Here is a 23,575-nt window from a genome sequence, read left to right on the forward strand (position 1 = left end):
ACTTTCACCAATTCTGGGGCTGTCTGTAAACAGGAACCTGGCAGGGTTAGAGCTACCTGGGGTTGTCTGTAAACAGGAACCTGGCAGGGTTAGGGCTACCTGGGGCTGTCTGTTACAGGCTTCAGGACAGAAATGACATTTCCCTTTTCCTATAGAATGCCTATTTCTTTCTGTGGGTGAGTCAGCAAGAGCTCCTTGGTTTGGAGGCAGTGTAACTAGTGGCTCTAATCCTGACCAGGCAGCGCTGTTGTCACGCATGGAAAGAGAGAGAGAGGGAATGAGAGAGAGGGATAGAAGGACAGTGAGTGAGAGGGAGAAAGGCAGAGATGGGGAGAGAGAAAGAAAAAGAGGGGAATATATATATACAGTTGAAGTGGGAAGTTTACATACACTTAGGTTGGAGTCATTAAAACTCGTTTTTCAACCACTCCACAAATTTCTTGTCAACAAACTATAGTTTTAGCTAGTCGGATTTCTACTTTGTGCATGACATAAGTAATTTTTCCAACAATTGTTTACAGACAGATTATTTCACTTATAATTTACTGTATCACATTTCCAGTGGGTCAGAAGTTTACCTACACTAAGTTGACTGTGCCTTTAAACAGCTTGGAAAATTCCAGAAAATGATGTCATGGCTTTAGAAGCTTCTGGTAGTCTAATTGACATAATTTGAGTCAATTGGAGGTGTACCTATGGATGTATTTCAAGGCCTACCTTCAAACTCAGTGCCTCTTTGCTTGACATCATGGGAAAATCAAAGAACTCAGCCAAGACCTCAGAAAAATAATTGTAGACCTCCACAAGTCTGGTTGGGAGCAATTTCCAAACACCTGAAGGTACCACGTGCATCTGTACAAACAATAGTGCGCAAGTATGAACACCATGGGACCACATCGAACACCATGGGACCACATTGTGGCCATCACAAAGCCCTGACCTCAATCCTATAGAAAATGTGTGGGCAAAACTGAAAAAATGTGTGCGAGCAAGGAGGCCTACAAACCTGACTCAGTTACACCAGCTCTGTCAGGAGGAATGGGCCAAAATTCACCAAACTTATTGTGGGAAGCTTTGTGGGAAGCAACTTTGGAAGTATGCTTGGGGTCATTGTCAATTTGGAAGACCCATTTGCGACCATGCTTTAACTTCCTGACTGATGTCTTGAGATGTTGCTTCAATATATCCACATCATTTTTCTTCCTCATGATGCCATCTATTTTGTGAAGTGCACCAGTCCCCCCTGCAGCAAAGCACTGCTGCCATCCCCGTGCTTCACGGTTGGGATGGTGTTCTTCAGCTTGCAAGCGTCCCCCTTTTTCCGCCAAACATAACGATGGTCATTATGGCCAAACAGTCCTATTTTAGTTTTATCAGATCCGAGAACAATTCTCCAAAAAGTAAAATCTTTGTCCCCATGTGCAGTTGCAATCCGTAGTCTGGCTTTTTTATAGCGGTTCTGGAGCAGTGGCTTCTTCCTTGCTGAGCGGCCTTTCAAGTTATGCCGATATAGGACTTGTTTTACTGTGGATATAGATACTTTTGTACCTGTTTCCTCCAGCATCTTCACAAGGTCCTTTGCTGTTGTTCTAGGATTGATTTACACTTTTCTCACCAAAGTATGTTCATCTCTAGGAGACAGAACGCGTCTCCTTCCTGAGCGGTATGACGGCTGCGTGGTCCCATGGTGTTCATACTTGCGTACTATTAGTTTCGGATACAGGAGAACGTTGGTACCGTCAAGGCATTTAGAGAATTGCTAAAAAAAAATTTATGCGGTCTTGTCTGATTCTTTGATGGTTTCCATTTAGATGTCCAAGCAAAGAGGCACTGATTTGAAAGGTAGGCCTTGAAATACATCCACAGGTACACCTCCAATTGACTCAAATGATGCCAATAGCCTATTCAGGAAGATTCTAAGCCATGACATCATTTTTGGAATTTTCCAAGACTGTTTAAAGCACCATCAACTTAGGTTGTAAAATCTGATCACTGGGAATTGTGATACAGGCTGAATTATAAAGTGATAATCTGTCTGTAAACAGAGTTGTTGAATAAATTGCTTGTGTCGTGAAAAGAGTAGATGTCTAACCGACTTGCCAAAACTATAGTTTGTTATCAAGACATTTGTGTGAGTGGTTGAAAAACGATTTTTATGACTCCCAACCTAAGTGTATGTAAACTTCCGACTTCAATACCTATCCATTATAGTATCATATATATGATGTAGAGCTGTGATTATTATCATTGATAGATGATAAAGGATCTGAGAGCCCGAGATGGTAGGATTTATTCTAGTTGGGGTGCGGAGGACGACGTGAGTGGGTGGGTGTGGTGTGCGGATAAATGTGTGATTTCTATGTTGGATGTTGGTGTTCGGCTCGGGGTAATGATTTCTCAAATCGAGCAGCTGTCAATCGGATTATGTCGTACACTGAAATGGCAGAATATAGACATTTTTAGGGCAGCGCTGGAGGCGGGATGTATTGCAGCGGAGCGAATGATATTGAGTGGTGACTCATATAATGCCAGAGTTAGAGATGGTGATTGTATCGGGGTGGCCCTACAAACAGAGGAGGAGGGTTGAGGTCAGAGGAGAACTCCAGAAATTAATCACTTGGGTTTTCAATGATTAGTGTGCTCTGCCTCTAAGGTCTCATGTTATTCTTAGTAGTTTTCCAGTATTTACTCCATCCTGATGTTCAGGGACACACGTCACTAAACCGACCATCACGTTCCACTCGGTTACCTGTGGCGTCACATACTGACCCGTCGCCCCCCTTCCACTTAATATGCCTGGAGCCTCTTCTGTCGTGCTTCTGTTCTGTTCTGACTGAAGATGGGCTGTGGTTCTGTTCTGGTTGAAGATGGGCTGTGGTTCTGTTCTGGTTGAATAGTCATTATTATGCGCCTCATAACAAGCAAATCATTTCAGCTGGAGAAGTGTTGGGGTTTATCTTTTGGCAATGTACTCGGCTTTACTATAAGATTATATTATAAGATTAAGAGATTCCAAATGAAATAGCAGGGCCGAAGTAATCTGTTCTAATAAAAAGCGATTAAATGTGATGAAATCAATGAGACGTGTGTTAAATAAAGAGCTTAAATAACGAGCTTCCAAGCTACTCTTGTTCACACTTGCTGGGTATTACACAGGCGTTGTCCCAAATTGCACCCTATTTCCGACCTAGTGCACTACTTTTGACTCGTTAAAAGTAGTGCACTACGTAGGGAATAGGGTGCCATCTGGGACAGAGACACAGTGTTAAGAAGAAGTGACTGGATTTTCCCAATGGGATTTACCAATAACTGGAATGTCTCAAGATTGCTTCTCAGAAACATGTTAAGTTTGGAGAATACAATAGAACAACACACACACACACTCACATACACATGCGCGCACCCACGCACTCGCACACAGACAGGCACACACACACACTACACAAAGAGAGAAACACACCAAGGGGAGAAAGACAAAATGCCAAACGGAGTCTTTTGTTGAGCTGTCTTTTAACACAACCTGTCAGTAACCACAGGAGGCAGCCACAAGTGTTTCCAGCTTTTGTTAAAAGTCAGATTTATAGTCAGACAGTGTGTCCTTCAGGAATATGCTTCCTGTAAGCCCAAACAGAACCCATACACAGCACTGCCTGTTCTCTATCCTCCTCTGCTTCCATTGTGGGTTGTTGTTGTTGCAGCAGTGTGACGTGTGTGTAATTGTAGATGCCATTATGGATAACAGCATGGATTTAGCTGAGTGGCTGCAACTGAGTTGATTGTCTGTGTCTGGTCAAAAGCAGGCAACGGTAAGCTGTCCACTTCTGTGCTGATTACGACAAAGCTCTCTGTGTGTGTTTGTGTGTGTGTATGTGTGTACAGGTGAGGTGCTTTGATGTGTCGTAAACATTTGTTTTTGTTTGTTCTTTGAAGTCTTGTTTTTTTCTAAAACCTTGAATCCTTGACAGGTTTGTATTTTCATCAGCAGGCAGCACAGCTCTGATGCTCTGAGGCTGTTCTGTTCTCATTGGGATGCATGGGGGATGTGTCAGAGCCTACTGTGTGTGTGTGTGTGTGTGTGTGTGTGTGTGTGTGTGTGTGTGTGTGTGTGGTGTGGTGTGTGTGTTTGTGTGTGTGTGTGTGTGTGTGAGAGTGTCTGTCTGTATGTGCTGTATGCAGCTTGTCACACTCAATGATTGTGTGCTCCCAGCTACGAATAACACTCTGCAGTGCTTCTTCCTGACCCCTGACAACCACAAATTCTGCTGCTGTTGAACAAGAAAAAGCATCCACTGAATGGATTGCTTAATTAGATTGGACATAGACTGCCTCCTAAATTGCACTACTTTTGACCAGGGCCATAGGGATCTATGGTCAATAGTCTAGACCTTGGGTTTACAGACAACCCCAGGTAGCCCTAACCCTGCCAGGTTCCTGTTTACAGACAACCCCAGGTAGCCCAACCCTGCCAGGTTCCTGTTATCAGACACACCCCGGTAGCCCTAACCCTGCCAGGTTGTTTTACAGACAACCCCAGGTAGCTCTAACCCTGCCAGGTTCCTGTTACAGACAACCCCAGGTAGCTCTACCTGCTAGGTTCCTGATTACAGACAACCCCAGGTAGCCATAACCCTGCCAGGTTCCTGATTACAGACAGCCCCGGTAGCCCTAACCTCTGCCAGGTTCCTGTTTACAGACAACCCCAGGTAGCTCTAACCCTGCCAGGTTCCTGTTTACAGACACCCCAGGTAGCTCTAACCCTGCTAGGTTCCTGATTACAGACAACCCCAGGTAGCCCTAACCCTGCCAGGTTCCTGTTTACAGACAACACCCCCCAGGTAGCTCATACCACTGCCAGGTCCTGATTACAGACAGCCCAGAGTACCATAACCCTCCAGGTTCCTGATTACAGACAGCCCCAGTTAGCTACACCTGCAGGTTCCTGTTTACAGACAACCCCAGGTAGCTCTAACCTCGCCAGGTTCCTGTTTACAGACACACCCAGGTAGCTCTAACCCTGCCAGGTTCCTGTTTACAGCAACCCCAGGTAGCTCTAACCCTGCCAGGTTCCTGTTTAAGACAACCCAGGTAGCTCTAACCTGCCAGGTTCCTGTTTACAGACAGCCCCGGTAGACCTAACTGCCAGGTTCGTTTACACGACAGCCACCCAGGTAGACCTAACCCCTGCAGGTACTCACATACACATGCAGCAATCCACATGCACATACACACAACACTACATACCATACACTTGCATCGCACACAGAACACACTGCAGCACACATGCACGCACACACACACACACACTACACCACACACACACACACACACACACACACACAGATCACACCATCACACTACACACACCGCACCGACGACTTTGAACCATGACTTTTATGTAATGTCACTGTCATGTTGTTGATTAAATTCAGGCCAACATTCTAACCTTTTACAGAGGTTGAACAGTGTGACATATGGGAACTCTATCACTGAGTCACCATAGTGCTACTATCTTCGTCCTATACTGTACGTATGACACTTCTACCAGTATCCAGCTTCAGGACAGAAATGACAATTTCCTTTTTTTACCTATAGAATGCCATATTTTTCTGTGGGTGAGTCACAAGAGCTCCTTGGTTGTGAGGCAGCGTAACTAGTGGCTCTAATCTACCAGGCAGCGCTGTTGTCACGAATGGAAAGAGAGAGAGAGGAGAGAGAGGAGGGATAGAGGACAGTGAGTGAGAGGGAGAAAGGCAGGATGGGGAGAGAGAAAGAAATAAGAGGGAGTGAGAGAGAGAGAAACACAGAGAGATTTGCTCCGTTACATTTTCTGTAGTTTTCCGAATATCCTCCTGTTCAGGGACACACGTCACTAAACCGACATCACGTTCCACTCGGCTTACCTGTGGCGTCACATACTGACCCGCTCGCCCCCCTTCCACTTAATATGCCTGGAGCGTCTTCTGTCCGTGCTTCTGTTTCTGTTCTGACTGAAGAGTGGGCTGTGGTTCTCTGTTCTGGTTGAAGATTGGGCTGTGGTCTGTTCTGACTGAAGAGTGGGCTGTGGTTCTGTTCTGGTTGAAGATTGGGCTGTTGGTCTGTCGGTGTCTACGAGTGGCATGTGGTTCTTCCGTTCGTCTGAAGAGTGGCACTGGTTATCTCTTTGGCTTCGAAGATGGGCTGTGGTTCTGTTCTGCGTTGAAGAGGCTAGGTTCTGTTCTCGAACGTGAAGCACTGGGCTGTGGTCGTTCTGGTCTGAAGATGGGCTCGTGGTTTCTGTCTGACTGAAGAGAATGGGTTGTGTTTCTGTTCTGACTGAAGATGTGGGCCTCCCGTGGCTTCTGTTCTGCACTGACACAATGGGCTTGTCGGTTCTGTTCTGTTTGAAAAGTTACGCGGTTAAGTGTGGGCTGTGTGGTCTGTCTGGTTGGAAGAGTGGGTTGTGTTCTGTTCTGGATTGAAGAGTGGTGCTGTCGAAAACGCCCTCTCTCTCTTCTCTCTTCTCTCTCTCTCTCTCTCTCTCTTCTCTCTCCTCCTCTCTTCTCTCTCTCTCTCGCTCTCTTCAAGGGGCTTTATTGGCATGGGAAACATATGTTAACATTGCCAAATCAGTGAAGTAATCATAAATAAAGTGAATATAACAATAAAAATGAACAGTAAACATTACACTCATAGAAGATCCAAAAGAATAAAGCATTTCAAATGTCATATTATTTTATCAGTGTTGTAACGTGTGCAAATGGTTAAAGTACAAAATGGAAAATAAAATAACACTAAATATGGGTTGTATTTAATGGTGTTTGTTCTTCACTGGTTGCCCTTTTCTTGTGGCAACAAGTCACAAATCTTGCTGCTGTGATGGCACACTGTGGTATTTCACCCAGTAGATATTGGAGTTTATGAAAATTGGGTTTGTTTTCAAATTCTTCGCGGATCTGTGTAATCTGAGGGAAATATGTGTCTCTAATATGGTCATACATTTGCAGGAGGTTAGGAAGTGCAGCTCAGTTTCCACCTCATTTTGTGGGCAGTGTGCCAATAGCCTGTCTTCTCTTGAGAGCCAGAACTGCCTATGGCGGCCTTTCTCAATAGCAAGACTATGTTCACTGAGTCTGTACATAGTCAAAGCTTGTCGGTCAAATAAAATAAATAAACTTTATTTGCCACATGCGCCAAATACAACAAGTATAGACTTTACCGTGAAATGTTACTTACAAGCCCTTAACCAACAGTGCAGTTCAAGAAGAAGAAAATATTTACCAAGTAGGCTAAAATAAAAAGTAATAATTAAAAGTAACACAATAAGAATAACAATAACGAGGCTATATCAGGGGGCACCCGGTACCGAGTCAGTGTGCGGGGGTACAGGCTAGGTGAGGTAATTGTAGGTGGGGCGAAGTGACTATGCATAGGTAACAGACATACAACGATTAGCAGAAGTGTACAAAAAGGGGGGGGGGGGGGGGGTGTAAATTGTCCGTGGGCGATTTTTATGAATTGTTCAGCAGTCTAATGGCTTGGGAAAGAAGCTGTTGAGGAGCATTTGGTCCTAGACTTGGCGCTCTGGTACCGCTTGCTGTGCGGTAGCAGAGAAAACAGTCTATAACTTGGGTGACTGGAGTCTCTGAAATTTTATGGGCTTTCCTCTGACACTACCTATTATATAGGTCCTGGATGGCAGGAAGCTTGGCCCCAGTGATGTACTGGGCCGTTCGCACTACCCTCTGTAGCGCCTTACGGTCAGCTGCCGAGCAGTTGCCATACAGGCGTTGATGCAACCGGTCAGAAAGCTCTCGATTGTGCAGCTGTAGAACCTTTTGAGGATCTGGGGACCCATGCCAAATCTTTTCAGTCTCCTGAGGGGGAAAAGGTTTCGTCGTGCCCTCTTCATGACTGTCTTGGTATGTTTGGACCGTGATAGTTTGTTGGTGATGTGGACACCAAGGAACTTGAAACTCTCGACCCGCTCCACTACAGCCCCGTCGCTGAGAATGGGGGTCTGTTTGGCCCGCCTTTTCCTGTAGTCCACGATCAGCTCCTTTGTCTTGCTCACATTGAGGGAGTGGTTGTCGTCCTGGCACCACATCGCCAGTTCTCTGACCTCCTCCCTATAGGCCGTCTCATCATTGTCGGTGATCAGGCCTACCACTGTTGTGTCATCAGCAAACTTAATGATGGTGTTGGAATCATGTTTGGCCACGCAGTCGTGGGTGAACAGGGAATACAGGAGGGGACTAAGTACACACCCCTGAGTGGCCCCAGTGTTAAGGATCAGCGCTGCAGACGTGTTGTTGCCTATTCTTACCACCTGGGGTCGGCCCATCAGGAAGTCCAGGATCCAGTTGCAGAGGGAGGTGTTTAGTCCTAGTGTCCTTAGCTGAGTGATGAGCTTCGTGGGCACTATGGTGTTGAATGCTGAGCTGAAGCCAATGAACAGCATTCTCCCACAGGTGTTACTTTTGTCCAGGTGAGAATGGGCAGTGTTGAGTGCGATTGAGATTGTGTCATCTGTGGAACTGTTGGGGCGGTATGCGAATTGGAGTGGTTCTAGTGTGTCCGAGAGGATGCCTTTGATGTGAGCCATGACCAGCCTTTCAAAGCACTTCATGGCTACTGACATGAGTGCCACGGGACGGTAATCATTTAGCCAGGTTACCTTCACTTCCTTGGGCACAGGTACTATGGTGGTCGGCTTGAAACATGTAGGTATTACAGACTCGGTCAGGGAGAGGTTGAACATATCAGTGAAGACACTTGACAGTTGGTCCGCGCATGCTTTGAGTACACGTCCTGGTAATCCGTCTGGCCCAGCGGCTTTGTGAATGTTGACCTGTTTAAAGGTTTTGTTCACATCGGCTACCGAGAGCATTATAACACAGTCATCCAGAACAGCTGGTGCTCTCGTGCATGCTTCAGTGTTGCTTGCCTCGTAGCGAGCATAAAAGGCATTTAGCTCGTCTGGTAGGCTTGCGTCACTGGGCAGCTCGCGTCTGGGTTTCCCTTTGTAGTCTGTAATAGCCCTGCCATATCCGACGAGTCAGTCACAGTCAGTCACAGTGGTCTGGTATTCTGCCACGGTGTCCTCTCTGTTTAGGGCCAAATAGCATTCTAGTTTGCTCAGTTTTTTTTGTGAATTCTTTCCAATGTGTCAATTAATTATATTTTTGTTTTCTCATGATTTGGTTGGGTCTAATTGTGTTGCTGTTCTGGGGCTCTGTGGGTGTGTTTGTGTTTGTGAACAGAGCCCCAGGTCCAGCTTGCTTAGGGGACTCTTCTCCAGGTTCATCTCTCTGTAGGTGATGGCTTTGTTATGGAAGGTTTGGGAATCGCTTCCTTTTAGATGGATGTAGAATTTAACGGCTCTTTTCTGAGTTTTGATAATTAGCGGGTATCGGCCTAATTCTGCTCTGCATGCATTATTTGGTGTTTTACGCTGTATACATATGATATTTTTGCAGAATTCTGCATGCAGGGTCTCAAATTGGTGTTTGTCCCATTTTGTGAATTCTTGGTTGGTGAGCAGACCCCAGACCTCACAACCATGAACGGCAATGAGTTCTATAACTGATTCAAGTATTTTTAGCCAGATCCTAATTGGTATGTCAAATTTTATGTTCCTTTTGATGGCATAGAATGCCCTTCTTGCCTTGTCTCTCAGATCGTTCACGGCTTTGTGGAAGTTACCTGTGGCTCTGATGTTTAGGCCAAGGTATGTATAGTTTTTTGTGTGCTCTACTAGGGCAACGGTGTCTAGATGGAATTTGTATTCGACACCCACATTCTAAACATGTACTGTATGTGCGTAGATTCATGAAGAAGATCAAACTCTGGGAGAATAAATGTGAAGATGGGGATAGAAGTTGTTTCCAGCAGCTTGACACCTACCTTTCTACATACGATGTTGACAGAGCTCCTATGGTGCAAATAGTTAGCTCACATTTACCCAATCTCAACAGTGAGTTCTACTCCTACTTCCCTGACATTGAAAACAAGTCTGCCAAACTTGACTGGGTGTATATGTAACAGTATAACTTTACGTCTGTCCCCTCGCCCCGACACGGGCGCGAACCAGGGACCCTCTGCACACATCAACAACGGTCACCCACGAAGCGTCGTTACCCATCGCTCCACAAAAGCCGCGGCCCTTGCAAAGCAAGGGGAAACCCTACTTCTAGGTTTCAGAGCAAGTGACGTAACTGATTGAAACGCTAGTAGCGCGTACCCGCTAACTAGCTAGCCATTTCACATCCGTTACATATAATCCTTTCATGACTTACAGTACCAACAACAACATTCCTACCAGACTGCAGGATAATCTTCTGGATGTGTCCTCAGGCCGTGGCCTGGAGATGAGGTACTCAGAGACAAGACTGTCACAGTTCTTGCATGATGTGGAGAAGGAATATTCTGATTTGGGGAAGCATGCACTGAATGAACTGCTACCCTTTGGATCTACATATGTATGTGAAATGACATTTTCATCCATGACTCTAATCAAGACCAAGAACAGGAACAGACTCGACTTGGAGAAAAGCATGATCACTGCTGTTGCCACACTGACCCCAAGTTTATGAGTGAGAGACAGGGTCAAGTTTCTCATTGATTGGTGAGTCCTCCGTCCCAGCAGAAGGCCTTTTGCCTTTTGGTAGGCCGTCATTGTAAATAAGAATTTGTTGTTAACTGACTTTAAAAAATATATACAGTACTGTTCAAAAGTTTGGGGTCACTTAGAAATGTCCTTGTTTTTGAAAGAAAAGCACATTTTTTGTCCATTAAAATAACATAAAATTGATCAGAAATACAGTGTAGACATTGTTAATGTTGTAAATGACTATTGTAGCTGGAAACGGGTGATTTTTTTTAATGGAATATCTACATACAGTTGAAGTCGGAAGTTTACATACACTTAGGTTGGAGTCATTAAAACTCATTTTTCAACGACTCCACAAATTTCTTGTTAACAAACTATAGTTTTGGCAAGTCGGTTAGGACATCTACTTTTTCCAACAATTGTTTACAGACAGATTATTTCACTTTTAATTCACTGTATCGCAATTCCAGTGGGTCAGAAGTTTACATACACTAAGTTGACTGTGCTTTTAAACAGCTTGGAAAATTCCCGAAAATGATGTCATGGCTTTAGAAGCTTCTGATAGGCTAATTGACATAATTTGAGTCAATTGGAGGTGTACCTGTGGATGTATTTCAAGGCCTACCTTCACACACAGTGCCTCTTTGCTTGACATCATGGGAAAATCAAAAGAAATCAGCCAAGACCTCATAAAAAATAATTGTAGACCTCCACAAGTCTGGTTCATCCTTGGGAGCAATTTCCAAACCTGAAGATACCACGTTCATCTGTACAAGGTACCTGAAGGTACCACGTTCATCTGTACAAACAATAGTACGCAAGTATAATCACCATGGGACCACCCAGCCGTCATACCGCTCAGGAAGGAGACGCGTTCTGTCTCCTAGAGATGAACATACTTTGGTACGAAAAGTGCAAGTCAATCACAGAACAACAGCAAAGGACTTTGTGAAGATGCTGGAGGAAACAGGTACAAAAGCGTCTATATCCACAGTAAAACGAGTCCTATATCGACAAAATCTGAAATGCCGCTCAGCAAGGAAGAAACCACTGCTCCAAAACCGCCATAAAAAAGCCAGACTACGGTTTGCAACTGTACATGGGATCAAAGATCGTACTTTTTGGAAAAATGTCCTCTGGTCTGATGAAACAAAAATAGAACTGTTTGGCCATAATGACCATTGTTATGTTTGGAGGAAAAAGGGGGAGGCTTGCAAGCCGAAGAACACCATCCCAACCGTGAAACAAGGGGGTGGCAGCATCATGTTGTGGGGGTGCTTTGCTGCAGGAGGGATTAGTGCACTTCACAAAATAGATGGCATCATGAGGCAGGAAAATTATGTGGATATATTGAAGCAACATCTCAAGACATCAGTCAGGAAGTTAAAGCTTGGTCGCAAATGGGTCTACCAAATGGACACTGACCCCAAGCATACTTCCAAAGTTGTGGCAAAATGGCTTAAGGACAACAGAGTCAAGGTATTGGGGAGGCCATCACAAAGCCCTGACCTCAATCCTATAGAACATTTTGGGCAGAACTAAAAAAGTGTGAGCTAGCAAGGAGTTATACAAACCTGACTCAGTTACACCAGCTCTGTCAGGAGGAATGGGCCAAAATTCACCCAACTTATTGTGGGAAGCTTGTGGAAGGCTACCCGAAACGTTTGACCCAAGTTAAACAATTTAAATGCAATGCTACCAAATACTAATTGAGTGTATGTAAACTTCTGACCCACTGGGAATGTGATGAAAGAAATAAAAGCTGAAAGAAATAATTTTCTCTACTATTACTCTGACATTTCACATTCTTAAAATAAAGTAGTGATCCTAACTGACCCAAGTCACACCCTAGATAAGCTAGATGCAGGTAAGGCGGTATTGAATACAAGGCGGTATTGAATGTGTTACTGTCTGTCCATGTGTCACTGTCTGTCATCTCAAATGTTTCTCTCGACCTGTGTGCACCTACGTTGTAAACTTTAATTCATAGGCTAGGTTGTAGCAACCTCATGATGGGTATAGGGAAATTTGAGTATCATGTAGTAGCCTAAACCTTTCGATGTTACATTGAACTGGGTGAATGGAATATGAATGACAGTCATCCAATATGCTGTAATAGAAATAAGGCCATGCTCATGATAAAAAAAGTGTCCTCCCTCATCTTAAACGGCACCGACCGCCACTGCTCTGAGGATACATGGGACTTCATGTTCCACCTCTCATCAATGTGATGACTCATTGCAGTGATGTATGACAGCGTGTTCATAGACGTCCAACAATTTGTTTTTAACGCCATGCATGGGGTGTTTTAGAGCTTGCACTTTATACTTGCAGAGTAATCATTGTACAATTTGGCTCTAGATGTGCCGTCAGAGCAGTAAAGCCGATATCCTCTACCATTGACAATGGCTGCATATCAACTGCAATCGTTTCTGTAATCAGCGCTGTGATTTTTTTCACTCCGTCCCTTCTTGCACTTCTTTTATGTGAACCTGTCTAATGTCTGTTATTAGTGGCCTGTACTGTTTAGGGGTCTCACGATGCCCCCTTTTTAGATGGTTAAGTATTGCACCTGTACTGTTTAGGGGTCTCACGGTGCCCCCCTTTTTAGATGGTTAAGTATTGCACCTGTACTGTTAGGGGTCTCACGTGCCCCCTTTTAGTATGGTTAAGTATTGCCACCTGTACTGTTTAGGGGTCTCACGGTGGCCCCCTTTTTAGAGGTTTAGTTATGCACCTGTACTGTTTAGGGGTCTCACGGTGCCACCCTTTTTAGATGGTTAAGTATTGCACCTGTACTGTTTAGGGGTCTCACGGTGCCCCCCTTTTTAGATGGTTAAGTATTGCACCTGTACTGCCACTCTAGCTCAGTTCCACCTTGTATTTCACCACCTTCTCGTATAACTTGTCAAAGTATTGTCATACAGGACTTCGCTGCTGTCGCTTCCCTGTCTCACTGCCATTTTTCAACTGTTAACAACGATGACGTGCTGAGCGTTTTATGTCTGTGGCAAAAAGTAGCGTTACAGCATTGTTGCATTAGATATTTGTATTTTTGTCTTTATGATGATGATCGGGACCTGTTAGTGGTAGTTTTGTGATTTATATTTTGATTTGTAAAGGGAAAAAACGTTTTTTCTAAACGTTAACGATTCCAATTTTGTTTAAACGTTCACAGCCCTAGTGTCAGTGCGTGCGACTTTGTGTGTGTGGGTGTGGGTGTAGATGCTGAGCTATAGGACACACCTCTTCTCTCCTGCTGTCTCACTGCCGGCTCTACACCTGTTACTCCATAGGAAATCAGCAATCAGTTCTCTGTCTCTATCCGTGAAAAATAATTTATTATAATTTTGACTTTTCTTCTGTGTACTCACTTGGGGAAAGTGGTAGAAACACGGCCTGTGTTTACGTGCTGTACACTGGACGGGGTAGACTCAGTGGCGTGTATTCATGGATGCTAAAGGAAACCAGGATTTCCCCCAAAAATTTCTCTCTATCTATATATATATATATACATAATAATTTATATATATATATATATATATATATATATATAATTTTTATATACATAAAAATTATATATATTTCTTTGTTTCATAATTGTCTTTCAATTTGCAAAAGGCTGAATGTATCTCACCAGAGAAAGTATCCGAGCGAATGAAACAGCGCACCTCTGTCTCTGTATGGATAGCCCATGTATCTGATGCTGTCTGATCATAAAGAGGATGATATTGTTGCCGCCCGTATTGATGCTGTCTGATCAAAAAGAGGATGATATTGTTGCCGCCCCGTAGCATTGAATGCAAGGGAAGCCAGCGAGTATTTGGCCGCCCTTAATAATAAAATAAAAAGAAATAATAGCCAATCAATGTTGAGCTAAACTGAGCGAGCTCAACTGTGAATGGTCCTGGTCCACCAAAAAAAAGTGTCAAGGGAAGCCAGTTTGGATTTGGCTTCACACCAATCACATCACATCAAGCCAAACGCCATTGACAGAATAAACTTGAATTGTTGCATCTCGTTGTTGTTGTCCTCCGGTGGCTAGCTAGCTAGCTCAAATTGACCCTTTCCTAAATTAGTCATGGATGCAAATAGGGATTTGGTCTAATTATCACTGCATATTGGCTACGCTTGAATTGCCCAGCCAATGTTGTTCTTCTCAGACCATCTTTTTAAATTATATTTAAAAATTGTAGGTATATGATCACACTGGTAATTGATCATTTGTTCTATTACTTGTGAGGCACAGCTGAGTGAGCATAATAATTAGCTTGCTTTGTTTACTGTGCTGATGGCCTGCATCTGATGGTCAGTCTGAGGGGAGGGAGGGAGCAGCGGTGAGGCTGCCTCTCACCCGACTCACTGTCCCTCCTCTCTCCCTCCCTCAACTGAGAAAAAGGGACACAGTCTTCCAGCTGATGGTGAGGCTTAAGTTGCACTGCATTACTTCTGCCTCATGAACCAATTAATGTTGTTACTCCTATGACCAGAGAAATAACAATAACGCAAGCTTATCGAAACACTCGCATGTTATGGCTTATAAAACTGATGAACTAAGTGTTGACAGTGCTGAATAACAACTTAAACTTGAACTTTTTCATAAAAACAGCAGCTCTTTGCTGTATTCGTTGAGTCTCTCTCTACTCATGGTTTGAAATGTTCTGAAATCTCACATGATCAACTTTGCTGTGAGTTCAAGGCTTCTTTTTACAGTCTATGGAGCGAGGAAACTGTGTAGACACGGTGATCTGAAATATCTGATTGACCAGCATTAGGCCTATAAGTGCACTTGATTTGCTCTCTGGGCCTGCCGGGTAGGCGGAGTTCTACCTTCAGACACATGAATTGGTTTAAAATGGGAATACTTTGCCTTCCCGGCGCTAGGGCTGCTGAATCAAGTGCACCTACCTTCAACAGCGGGAAACGGGGGGAAAGAAATAGGAACGCAAGGCTTTATTGTTGGGTTTATCACAGAAATGCTTGGTGATCGACTAGGAATGGCTTGGAGATTGACCAGATCGCGATCGACCGGTTGGCGACCACTGCTGTACACCTATATTACAAACACACAAGGCACACATCACTGACTAGTCTCTGTATCCTCCTAGATCACCACCCTGATCAATCACAAAGACAAACCAAAGAAGTCGGAGCGGACGCAGCAGGCCATCCAGAGGGTGGGCCAGGCTGTTAGTGTTGCTGTGGGTCGCTTCGTTGCCGTGGGCGAGGCCATTGCCGTGGAGAACGAGGAGCTGAAGGAGGAGATGGGCATGGCCTGCTTCGAGGCCCGCAGAGCAGGTAACTGGATCTGAGTCTGAAATTACATCCTAAATGGCATCCTAGTGCACTCTATAGGGAAGAAGGTGCCATTTTGAATGCAGTCCAACGAAGGGAGTGTTTTTGCTGTTTTCATCATAAATACATTTTTAAAACGGGTCGGAAAAAATTCATCAAAAAGTTAGCTTATAACAGTGAACCTTTTTTGTGGGATACACAAGGCAATTCTAGGTCTTATGGCATATTTTGGTTAAACTATCCCCAATTCAATGGAATTGCAACCCTCTGCATGCACAGTGCATTCTGCCATCACATGTACAGCTGAATCTCAAGATCTTACACACTAATGAGATGTTATTGAGCCCACAGTACTACACTGTCTGAGCCAAGGACTACATGCTTTCTGGTAAGTTTTGATTACAATACTGGGTGGGGTGAATATATTTTATATGACATACATYATTTTTTGTTAACTAGTAAATAGTACCCTATAGCAACGTGTGTTTAAATAATTTCTAATTTGTTAACAATTTCTGCTAGTTCGTTTTTGCTACGATGTGGGTTTTAGCTTGCTTGAGCCTGCTAACTGAGGAGTGTTAATTCATTTATTTCCATACATGTTTCATTCTAAAACATTTGTCTTACAAAGGAGTTTAATCTAACTGCTTAACTATTTATCTGCACAGGGAATTGTATTCTGTTTAAAAAAAAAAAAAAATCTTCTAATCTTTACAGGAAAATGCCACGAGCACTATCTGATGTGTGGAGACATTTCACTGCAGCTAATGTAGAAGGAAAAGCTGTGTACATTTGCAAATACTGTGCCAAATCATATGTGAAGAATGCAACAAAGATGCAGAATCATCTGGCCAAGTGCATAAAGTTCCCTCAGGGCTCACAACAAGCAACCTTTGACAAAAGTCCCTCTACTTCTATTCGAGGTGAAAATTATGAATCAGACACCTTATCGATAGCAACAACTCATGGTCCTCCTGGAATCAGAAGTTTTTTTGACTCAATGGAGGAACGTAGTCAGAGAAATGCTGATGAATGTCTTGCTCGAGCTGTGTATGCAACTGGTTCACCTTTGATGCTCACAGGCAATGTGTATTGGAAGAGATTTCTGAATGTTCTTCGCCCAGCATACACCCCTCCAACCAGACATGCTTTATCTACTCATTTGCTGGATGCAGAGTTCAACAGAGTTCAAGTGAAGGTCAAGCAAATCATAGAGAAAGCAGACTGTATTGCAATCATCTCTGATGGGTGGTCGAATGTTCGTGGGCAAGAAATAATTAACTATATCATCTCCACCCCTCAACCAGTATTCTACAAGAGCACAGACACAAGGTACACCAGACACACCGCTCTCTACATTGCAGATGAGTTGAAGGCAGTAATCAATGACCTTGGACAACAGAAGGTATTTGCACTGGTGACAGACAATGCTGCGAACATGAAGGCTGCTTGGTCTAAAGTGGAGGAGTCCTACCTTCATATCACACCCATTGGATGTGCTGCTTATGCATTGAATCTGCTCCTCAAGGACATCATAGCACTGAAAACAATGGATACACTCTACAAGAAAGCCAAGGAAATGGTTAGGTATGTGAAGGGTCATCAAGTTATAGCAGCAATCTACCTCACCAAGCAAAGTGAGAAGAATAAGAGCACCACATTGAATCTGCCCAGCAACACCCGTTAGGGTGGTGTTGTCATCATGTTTGACAGCCTCCTGGAGGGGAAAGAGTCTCTCCAAGAAATGTTCATATCACAGTCTGCCGATATGGACAGCCCCATCAAGAAGATCCTCCTGGATGATGTATTTTGGGAGAGAGTGGTAAGCAGCCTGAAACTCCTGAAACCTATAGCAGTAGCCATTGCACGGATTGAGGGAGACAATGCCATCCTGCCTGATGTTCAGACTCTGCTTTCAGATGTAAGAGAAGAAATCCGTACTGCCCTGCCCACTTCACTGTTGATCCAAGCATAGGAAACTGCAGTTCTGAAATACATCAAGAAGCGTGAAGACTTCTGCCTGAAGCCCATACACACCGCAGCATACATGTTGGACCCCAAGTATGCTGGCAAGAGCATCCTGTCCAGTGCAGAGGTCAACAAGGCCTATGGTGTCATCACTACCGTGTCTCGCCACCTTGGCCTGGATGAGGGCAAGGTTCTAGGCAGTCTGGTGAAGTACACTTCCAAGCAAGGGCTTTGGGATGGAGATGCAATATGGCAATCGTGCCAAATATCTCACCAGTCCCTGGTGGAAGGGACTTTGTGGATCTGAGGCTCTTTCCCCTGTTGCCTCCATCATCCTCCAAACGCCACCAACATCAGCCGCCTCAGAGCGCAACTGGTCCTTGTTTTGGATCACACACACCAAAGCACGCAACAGGCTGACCAATACAAGGGTTGAAAAATTGGTGGCCATCTGGGCAAATTTGAGGCTTTTTGAGCCTGACAATGAGCCATCCTCAACAAGGTTGGAAAGTGACAGTGAAAATGAGGCCTCAGAGTCTGATGTTCAAGAGGTGGACATTGAGGAGGTCCAGGGAGAAGACATGGAAGCCTAAGAGGAAGACAACCAAAGCTTTAGTTTCTAGACTATCATTTTACAGATGTACTATATGTTGAAAACATTTTTGGGAGATGTGATGGATCATTCAATATTCCCTTTCTTTTGTTGTTCAGTGAAATCATCCCATGTGAAGAGTCAACTCATTTAATTAAAGTTCAATTTGTAACTAAATGGGGGGAGGTTTTCTATTGGAACGATTTAATAATTTGCAATTATGTCTACTTACGATACGGTAAAAGGTTTATGTTTCTGTCTCCATATGATATGGTAAATATATCCAATGCAAAAAACATCTACATTTAAATAGTATTAATATTAATTTGCATATATTTCTGTTAATTCCCATATATTCCCGTTAATTCCCATATATTCCCACGGAAAGTTTCCACCTCTGAATATTCCCAAAAATGTGCAACCCTAACTCTGCCTATTCAACACATTTGCACTAGAGGTGTTCAGAAGTCAAATACTGTTGTTTTTGTTAGTTTTGAGTGAAGTTTAGTTTAAGTTTGCAAGACTAGAGGCTAGAGGGAAGTGAAGTTGGTTATGGTCTATCCTGAGGGGGGAAATGCAGAGACAGAGAACAGAACAGTATGAGTCAGGTTTGGAAAAGGAGAGAGCTGTGTAATTTGAGGCTGAAGTGTTTGTGTACCAGGCAGGCAGGGCTGCAGGCGTAATGAAGGGTATTCTGAGGTGTGCTTGCTCTGTCTTCTGGACAGAGTTCACTCATCTTCAGTATCTTCTCTTGCTCAGAGGGATAGAGAGAGAGAGAGAATCTTGCCTGTTCTCAGCTGTCGGCAGTTGAATCCTTTGCTTAGAGAGACAAAAAGAGAAACTGGTACATGTGACCTTGTGCCCCCCCTCTTTCAACACTTTTCCATGAGCCCATGCAACTAAATATACCTACAAACGCCGACCCTGTATCTCTTCATCATAACTGTCCAGTCATTCTCCGAATAACTACCACATGCCGTGGGAGGAGGATATGTACACCGCAGCTATCAACACTCTTTTAAAACAAACAGAGTAATATATTTTTGAGCCGGCTTTGCAACTCTATTCAAGTGAAAAATAGCAGGATGAATAGGGGGTCAAAGCCTGAGGCCCAATCAAAGTCTTATCCTGTTGATATGTTAAGTCCAAAACAAAATCTCACAGGGTAAGAATTTAGAAACCAACACGGGATAATAGGTTTATGTTGAGGAGAAGCGGCATGTGTAACAGTGCGTTTAATCTCCTAGTGTGCTGATTTGAAAAGGGCTGAACCCAAACAAAAGCGAGCTGGTGGGAAGCGTCAGCCAGAGTGGCCCACTGTGGCCAATTTTATTCCTTCCACTCCTCCTTTCTTCCGTTTTCTTACCTTGTTCACTCTATTGAGGGAATATTTTACCTTCACCGTTAAAAAGACAGAAAGTGAACTTTTCCCTCCGTCATTCTGGGACGGAATGAAGTTGTCTTCTCTGTGATGAAAAGAAAGAAAGAAGGGGAAAGGAAAGGAAGGTAAAGCTTTAAATCTGCGGGAAGAGGAGAAGGATTGACGGCCTCTCAAAGTGTAACCAGAGGGAGGAAGAGACTAAGCGGACCTCCTCCAGCGCAGGGAGGCAGGCAGGCAGGCAGGCAGGCAAAGACACAGGGAGGCAGGCAGGCAGGCAGGCAAAGAACACAGAGCCAGAGGCAGGCCAAGCCAGCCAAAGACACAGGCGGAGCAGGCAGCAGGCAGCCAAAAGACACAGGAGCACAGACAAAGACACAGGGAGGCAGGCAGGCAGGCAGGCAGGCAAAGACACAGGGAGGCAGGCAGGGAGTGAGGGAAGCAAACAAGGAAGATGGAGGCAGGCAGGCAAGAAGCGTAATGAAATAAATAAAAAAGGTGATTACATTACTTTAATTTGGTGATCTCCATCATGGGGCGATGTCGTAGAGAGGAGGCAATGAGGCAGAGTTGTTGGCTTCAATCTGTTCTGCTTGACCAGACCAAACAAATTATGCCGCTAGCTAAGGTTTTAGGAGGCAGATACTGTATTGACAGTTTTGGATAGTAAGTGTGTAAAAGTGCACCACGGTCCTGTATCTCTCAAACGGTGTATGTCAGTGCAACCTGCAGGCTGTAGACTACATAATATCACAATCACCCTGTTACAAGACTCTTTTTATGGTCAGGACTCAGTCAGTTACAAGACTCCACAGGTTTTAATCATTTCAAGTGTTCATCCCATTTGAATACCAAGCAGCAGAAAACAAACAATTCCCATAAAAAGAGATCTTAGCGATAAAGAGAACAAGAAGACGAATGAGCAACACTGTTACAAGTGTAACAGGGGAAATTTGGCATAGCTTAATCAAACTCCATGCAGCTTCTGGACCGTATTCTGATGTTCAGCAACATTATTTGTGAGCTAGGCTGAGTGTTTCAGCTGGTTTGGGGGATTCTGGCATCCACAAGGGGCTGTCGAATGCAATCAGTGCGTCGGTGCACTTTATTTTGGATTGCAAGCAAACCCAAACAAGGAGCCAAACCATGCAGCCAAGGTGATACAAGTCTCTCTCTTCACCCCCCCTTTCTCTCTCGCTTTCTCTCGCTCTCTCTCTACTGCCCGAGACTATTTTGGTTATGGTTCTTCAGCCCAATATTTGTATGTTGGTTTTACTTCTCCGTTGTCCACCCAGGGTTGTTTCGGAGTTTCGTGAAGGAATTAGCGACCCTCCAGTGTACCAGCCTCTCAGTTTGAAATGGCCTGGTCATGCCGCTCAGAGGGCGTGCCAGCTGGCCCTAGCATTGGCTGGCATCACATTGCTGCAGTGCCACCGAGCTGAATATAAGCCTGTCCAGGATGAGATGTTCCCACTGGGGTTTATGGTGCTACCGTTGACTCACAGGAGAGCAGAGGAGAGGAGAAGAGAAGGGAGGGGAGGAGCCTCTCAATTGTCACATAGGGCACAATGGGAAGGGAACCTAAAGGGTTTTAGCTCTCAAACAAAGTGGAGCTGAATTCTGGATGTCACTTTTTAGTTTATGCAACTTTGAACAAGTTTTTGGATAATGGGGTCTGCATGAAACCACTGTGAAGAAATATGACCAAGTATTAGAACATTTAGATAAAGTGATAATGTACTATACATGGTACCTCTGAAAATGTTGTATGGTGTTTCTATGCTGAATGATATAGAACAATTCCTATAGATTTGATCATCATCACCATCCCCCTTCTCCTCCTCTTACTCCTCCTGATCATCACCCTCCCCCTTCTCCTCTTACTCCTCCTGATCAACATCATCACCATCCCCCTTCTCTTCCTCTTCCTCCTCCTGATCAATCATATCACCCTCCCCCTTCTCCTCCTCTTACTCCCCCCTGAAAATCATCATCACGCCTCCCCGTGTCCTCCTCTTATCCTCCTGAATAAACATCAATCACCCTCCCCTTCTCCTCCTCTTTCTCCTCCTGATAAACATCATCACCTCCCCCGTTCTCCTCCTCTTACTCTCCTGATCTTACATCATCACCCCTCCCCTTCTCCTCTACTCCTCCAGCTGACAAAATCAACATCATCCACCCTCTCTTCCTCTTACTCCTCTGTCTGATCAACATCATCACCCTCCCCTCTCTCCTCTACTCTCCGATCATCATCAACCCTCCCCCTTCTCCTCCTCTTACTCCGCTGATCTACATCATCAACCCTCCCCCTTCTCCTCCTCCTTACCTCCTACCTGAATCAAACATCACTTCCACCCTTCTCCTCCCTCTTACTCCTCCTGTCATCATCACCCTCCCCCCTCCTCCTCTTACTCGCTCCTGATTCATCCATACACTCCGCTTCTCCTCCTCTTTACTTCTCCTCCTGATCACATCATCCACCTCCCTCTTCTCTCTGCCTACTTACTCCCACTGATTCGGATTCAGTCATCACACCATTTGCACCCTGCTAGTCTGTACCATGTATAATAGCTTACTTTCTCCTCCTCCACCGATAACCAATATATCATATTAATATATCACAATGAAAAAAAAGGGAACTCATGCTTATCCGAACACTTGCAGCCATTCTCCAGATGGTGCTCATTAATTCACAATGATAAGCAAATCAGACATTTTGAAGTAGGAAACTACAACAGTCTATTTCTAATCGGACAGTGGTTGCTCTTCTGAATGCAAACTCTCTAGTGAGATAAATTCATTAGGTTGGAAAATATTACACTTGTTCCCCAATTTATCACTCTCTCTATATTCACCTTTGGCTAAACTAATTGTCTAGCTCCCCTGTGAAGAAATGAGTATCCAGAGCTCTGAATGGAATATATTGGGGTATCGGTAAGAAGATTTCTATGTGATGCCCACAACTCCCCACAGAAAAATGCGGTAATTGTGGAGCTATCAGGGCGCCAAACAAACATACTCCGGTCGGACTCTAAACTGAAAAACCATTTATTCCATCCCTCCTTCTGCGTCTTTTTTTGTCCTCTAGGGCATGCCAAGATAGCCCAGCTGACAAAGGAGCTATTAGCTGCACGTGCCGTTGAAAGACGGGTGCATCGCCCTTCCTTAGCTGTTGGCAAAGCCCAGAACCCCGGAACCACGCACAAATCAACTGATAATACAAGTATAGAAACGCGTTACAACGCATGGTGATTCTATAAAGGGTGGCGCGACTGTAGCCCGCTAATTTTGATCGTCTCCTCTTCCTCCGTCTGAGTCCAAAGTCGCTCTGTCTCCGAGACCGCATCGTCATGACTTAAGACAGTTAATCATCACTCTCTGCACGCAAATAGAATGTAAGATATTCCACTATTCCTGGTCTGAACGAGCTGCGCACTGTAGCTCTCGACAGTAGATTGACAGAGACACAAACACAGCGTACCATCGTCATTTCATCCAACCAGATCATTAAGTTAGTTAACCGCTTGTCCGATATTGACCACACAATCAAGGAGTTGTATAATACACTATATAGGGTTAGCTATCCCGATGCCAGACCCACCTCAGCATCTCACCACGCTCTATCAACCAGTTGCACAGCCCCGGGCCTACCAGTCACCACACAACACACACACACACACACACACACACACACACACACACACACACACACACACACACACACACACACACAGCACTGGCAACTCCATCC

At 44.4% G+C, this 23,575-nt stretch overlaps 1 pseudogene; it reads left to right on the plus strand.

Moving 5' to 3' along the window:
* The window catches only part of LOC111954784 (alpha-catulin-like), a 115,145-nt pseudogene that overhangs the window by 52,284 nt on the left and 39,286 nt on the right, over positions 1-23,575 (plus strand).

The sequence above is a fragment of the Salvelinus sp. IW2-2015 genome, linkage group LG30 (genome assembly GCF_002910315.2).
Source record: "Salvelinus sp. IW2-2015 linkage group LG30, ASM291031v2, whole genome shotgun sequence".
NCBI classification, from domain to species: Eukaryota; Metazoa; Chordata; class Actinopteri; order Salmoniformes; family Salmonidae; genus Salvelinus; species Salvelinus sp. IW2-2015.